The sequence below is a fragment of the Parasteatoda tepidariorum genome, chromosome 9 (assembly GCF_043381705.1).
Source record: "Parasteatoda tepidariorum isolate YZ-2023 chromosome 9, CAS_Ptep_4.0, whole genome shotgun sequence".
Lineage (NCBI taxonomy): Eukaryota > Metazoa > Arthropoda > Arachnida > Araneae > Theridiidae > Parasteatoda > Parasteatoda tepidariorum.
The window spans coordinates 66,077,064-66,083,163 of NC_092212.1; positions in this window are offsets into that span (position 1 = coordinate 66,077,064).

Sequence of the window (6,100 nt, forward strand, 5' to 3'; positions counted from 1 at the left end):
CCAAAAAAATATTCCCCCAGAGAACTTCACAATGAAGTTAAGCAATGAAAGATATTGGTAAAGAATTGAACAATGTAAGATTCTTTTCACTCTCTCAAAATAAATTTTCAGCATCAATTCAGATTCGCTCTTACAAAATTTTACTTTTAATTCATATTTCGTCAAAAAAAAATTTAAAAAAACATGGAAAAGATCTTTCGTAACATCTGTGGAAAGCTGTAAGTAATATTTTGTATATTTCATGGATATTGTTTTTAATTTTAAATTTGTGTGATTTCCGTACTCAATGGCAACACTTAAGTAGGAAATTAAGATTTGAGCAAATTTCCTGATGTAGAACAGTTTCGTACTTTAAAGGAAATGTATGAAAAGTAGCTGCATTCGACATTCTATTCCATGTATTAAAACCTTTACTAATAAAGAGATAAGCTTCAAATATTTGATACGTTTCCATACCTGCCAACTTTTAATCCCTTCCATAATCAATTTTCCCAGTGGTATTAAAATGGAAATAAAACTTCAATTTTTAGCAAACAAATACGTTGTATTTGAGAAAACTTAAGTTGACAACCATGATGGTAACGCATATTAATGTATGTGCTTAATTTTTGTAAGAATAGTGGTGATTAGTGATGTGCGAAAAACGAACGAATCGATATTTCAATCAACTCTTTTTTGTGAATCGATTCATCAAGTTCGTTNAATAAAATCTTCCGGAAAATCCGGAAGAGTTGGCAGGTATGCGTTTCTGCAATACTAGACTTCCTAATATTAAAGTGGTACCTTTAAAAAAGGAAATAAAATTCCTACTCAATGAAATTCTTAATTTACTTGTATTTACTACTATGATATTTCTTCTTATGACTCATTTGTTGCGACATCAATGGAGACTTAGTTTGAATAATAGTAACTCTAACTGGTTGCTAGGCGACCAAACTACTTTTTCTTGTTATAAATGTTTTGTATATCGTCTGTGTATGCTGGGGGAAATAAAATAATACGATCGCTGTAGAAGCTATCATCATTAGAGCCTTGTAGAATAAGCATTTTGTCACTTCATGGTGAGCTCGGTAGCAGAATTTAAGTAGTGAGTCTGCAGTACTATTTTCAAACATCCAAATTAGTCTGCACCTTAACCCAATCAACAATGATTATTATTCAAACAATTTAACTAAATCTAACATAGCTAATTTTTTAATCTTAAGTTTCTCAAAAAGCGTGCATGAAAATTTATGTAGTTTAAATTTAAGTTAGATTTTACGCAAGGGTACTTAAAAAATGGAATGCAGTTAACATACAGTAATCCATACAATTATGCCTGTAATCAAGTCACAGAAAAATAAATTGTTTTCTTGGTTCGTTGTAGTGTTCTCTTACTTCAGCTTTTTTACGACAGATTGGAAGCTCATAGGATAAGCACTTTGTCACTTTCTTGTGAGATTGGTAGCAGAGCTTATGAAGAGAATTTGCAGCACTATTCTCATAAATCAAAATTACTCTGCAGCTTTAATTTAGTCAGCAAAGATTGTTATTGTAAAAATTCAGCTTAATCTAACATATAGCAAATTTTGTAAGCCTAAGCTCCTCAAAAAGTATGCATGAAAACTTTATGTTGTTTAAGTGTAAGTTAAATTTTATGCAAGAAAACTTAAAGACTGGAATGCGATAAACATGCAATCCCCAAAACAGTTAAGCGTGAAATACAAGTCACAGAAAAATAAATTCTTTTCTTGTTTCTTTGTACTTTTCTCATGCTTCAGCTTCTTTACGACTCATTGGAAGTTCAGAGTATTTTGCCACTCGTTGTTGAGCTCAGTCTCAGAACTTTATGAAGTGAATCTACATCTGCAGCATTATTCTCATAAATCAAAAATAGTCTGCAGCTTCAATCCAGTCAACAAAGATTATTATTGTGAAAATTCTGCCTAGCATAAAGCAAATTTTGCAAATTTAAGGTCCTTAAAAAGTATGCAAGAAAACTTAAAAACTGGAATACGATTAACCTACACTCCTCAATACAGTAAGCGTGTAATCAAGTCACAGAAATTTTTTTTCTCTCTTTTGTTCATTTGTGATGTTCTCTAAACTCAGCCTTTATTTTTTATTAGAAACAATTTTAGAAATTTTTAAAAGGAGTTGACGCAATTGTCCCCATTTGTTTGTTTGCTTTTTAAATATAAAAATAAAACTTAGAAGAAAAATAATCTTCAGATGCTGTAATAATCTGCGCTGTCAACTGCATTCTGGTTAGTCTCTGGTACTCAGAGGGTTGGTATTCCCAATCGCTTGTCCCAGATGTTCTTTATCCAAAAAAAAAAAAGGAAAAAAAAAANAAAAAAAAAAAAAAAGGCAAAAAATAGTTAAAAGTAAATTATTATTACAAATTTGTACGCACCCATAATAAAAGTGCTTGATTAAAAACTAACTATACATACAGATATTTGATCATTCTACAAATGGTGCAGGTGCCAGTTTTAACTTGCTACTCGCTATTTCTGTTTTCTTGCTATTAAATAAGTGCTATTTATAAATAATAAATCAATTTAACACATACAAAAAAAAATATTGCTGTAAAAGGAACCTGAAAAAAGTTCTTGAATTGACGAGTAAATTAATAAATAAATTTTAAAATATAAACTAATAAAAGGAACTAAAACTCATGATGTAACTAAATTAAATAAAACAAGAAAAGCAAAAATTAATTTTAAAAACGTCTCGTATATACAAAACAGATAAATATTGATTTCAAGCCTTTATATATCAAAATTGAAGCAGATTGTCTTAATTTGAATAAGCTAAAATGTTTAAATTGGAGACAAAATTCTGACTTTGAAAATTTTAAAAAACAGTTTTATTTTCAATCGAAATGCATACGGGAATATAGTTTCAAAACTAAATGATGCTAAGAAACACATCGAAATATATTGATTATACATTCTGTTTCACTCATAATATATTAACCAGCAATTTTTATTTAAATGCATTTTATAAAAACTTCGCAGCTCAGCCAAGTCCAGTACAGAAGACAAGAATAACTATCTTGCTTATGCCTCAAAAAACCATTCAACACCATCTGAAGTACTGGAAGAGAAGGTAAAGATCAGAGAAGAATTCATATTCTAGGAAAACTATTGTAATGAACAACACAAGAAGAACGTGACAGCCATTGACGACTCAACTTGGAACAACATCCGTCCAATAAAACAGACTAACCTTAACATCAATGAATGTCTCCCATCCGAAAAACAACAGGATATAACATTGTGTAACATCTTGGAGACGCCAGACAGTCTAACAATCGTCAAATTCCACCACCATCAGGATTTGCCTGTCAACAGTCTCGAATGCTTCCCAGAAACGGGACACGCGTTGCCATTAGCGACAGTCCAAAAACTGAAACATCTAGCAGTAGCCATCAGGATAAATGTAGGACATGCTATGGCATCTGCGAGGGTCTCAACATGGCAAAGATTTGGAAATGACGAGCATTTACCAGAAATTTTCGCGTGATCGGGAAAAAATACAAAAAACATCAAAAATGAATTTTTTGATCACTATCACCTACATTATGAATGTTTTTTTCCATCTTGAAATACGAACAAAATTGAAATTTCGAGCAATATCAGCAACATTTAAATTTTTTTACTCATCATAAACATGCACATAAACAATGCCTGAAGAGACAACAGATGTAGAAGAAGAGGGACAACAACAAGAAAAGGAATTACGTATGAACTAAGGAAGATTAAGAGCTTCTTCAAACGTTTAAAGTTTCTTGAATGTAGTTTCAAGATGAGACAAGCGGAAGGAGGATGGAGGGAGAATGAGAAAGCTTAATGAAATCGAGAATGGAAAAGTTTAATCTGATTTAACATCAATATTGATACTCATGTCTTTACAAAAACATGCAGTTGTTTGAAGCAATTTAGGCCAAAATTATCAAAATTATCTGTCACATTTTCAAAATTAAAATTTATAATCTAGGTAATTAATACCTAGCTTTTATTTAGCATTTCAGGTAGCGCTTATACCTGACTTTTAAATTATAAAATTCAATTTCATAAAAGATTTAGATAGTTTCTTACCTATATCATTAAGGTATTTTATAACCTTATTCTAGCATACTTAATACAATAGCTACATAATAATTTGGCCCCATTCTTTTTAATTGGTATATTTTAATTGTTTCACTTCCTTTCGCAAATATCATTTTTAATATTGTTCTCAAACTGTTGCATGTTTTCGTAAAGACGTGAGTATCAAACATGGAAAAGAAACATCTGATGGAAAGCAACACCCAGAGGAAAGAAATTACTTGTTGGAATAAACATCTAGCTGAAAGAAAAATCTGGTGGAAATAAACATCAAGTTGAAAGGTATATAGAACGTAAAGGGAGATCTAAAGGAAAGATATATATGTATATATATATACATATAACTAACTATAGTTAGTAGATCATCATGCTGAACGAAACATCGTATATTCAACATCGAGTTACTTCAAAAAAGTGACGTTGTTTATGTGCACAAAAGCCACTCCTGAAAATAAAAAATAAAATACCGAACAAAAAATGGAAAAAAAATTGTCTTTGTAATGTCCCCTTTTGTCAGCGAAGTAAAAAATATAAAGATAAAAAAAAAAAAAAAATAAATTACTGAAGCCAGACTGGCAGAGCAAATGTACCGATGTAGCAGCAGCAGATGCATAGACTTAGACTTTTTTCGGACTGGTTAACCAGCAGCAGATATATAGATTTAGACTTACCAAATAACAGTAGATGTACAGATTCAGATTGGTCCATCAGAGAAGTCAATGTATAGATATTCTGATTGGTCATTAGTCAGACAGTAGATAAAATTATATGCAAGCAGTTTAAAGTTTCGGCCCAATAAAGTAGATCAAAATTCTGTTGTGACTCACTTTTATTTTGATGTTGTTTTTTATTCATTAGCATTCAGGTATTCGATGTAAGTACCCAATTACAAATTAAAATTTTTAAGGTATGGAATCAAACTTATGAGAAGCATATTACAGTTATTTCCGAATTAAATAAAATATCAGTTAATTACTGAGCAATTTTCAGTGTTTCAGATGCAAACTTTGAATTCGATTTGTTCAGTAATTAAATGCTCTTAATGTAAACGAACAAGAACTTTTATAATAATAAGTGCCAAAAGTTAATATGTTTTTTGTAAGTTTGTTAGTAATTTACAATCAGGGGGCCCCCTAGTATTCGCCAATTTAAAAATAAACCAATATATTTATAAAAATAAATCAGAACCAAACACATAGCGGTAAACAAAACTTTGGTAACCCAAAGGTGATGTCATTAAAAATTAAAATAGAAGCGTTTTTATTTTCTATTTCTTTTCGCGAAAATAGTTACAGGTAATTGCTTTTGTTTTTCATTGTATTTACCTTTCTTTTCAAGAACCATGAAACTTTGTAGCTGCAAAGGTGACCAACATTTTTGTTGTCAGCGAAGTTTCTAAAAATTCAGAAAATGAAATACACGTTTTTAAAAAAAGTATTCTTCACGTAATTTAGTTTTCAAATAAATGTAATTTTCATGTATTTTACTCGCATTTTGCATTCATTAAACACAATATTTAAATACTATTATCAAAAAGGTATTAAATTGTTAAATTTTACAAAAAAAAAAAAAAAAAAANGATTTTCTATTTAACGAATTTTCCATATAACGAACTTATTATCGGGATTTAGTGACTTCGTTAAATATAGGTGCGACTGTACTTTATTAAAATTATCACACTGTAAATAAAGAATTAATAAAAAAAAGTTTTTTTAATAAATTGTATTATTGTGCAATAAAAAGGAAAATTATTAGCTAATAATAAGCCTTGTTATTTACATATACATCTGAACTCAACTGAGATTCAAACTCGTGACATTGGGTTCAGTAGTTTCACTCTTCATACGGCGGGACGCGACTTTACACATTGTCGACTCCCTGGCACCTCCACTCGCCGCGGTTTTATTTGTCAACTGTTTCACCGCCTTATCTAGTAACCCTCACTCAGAGGCAACCCTACGCTCGCCTCAATACAGCGCTCGCAAAAGTCATAAACGAATCTTCGC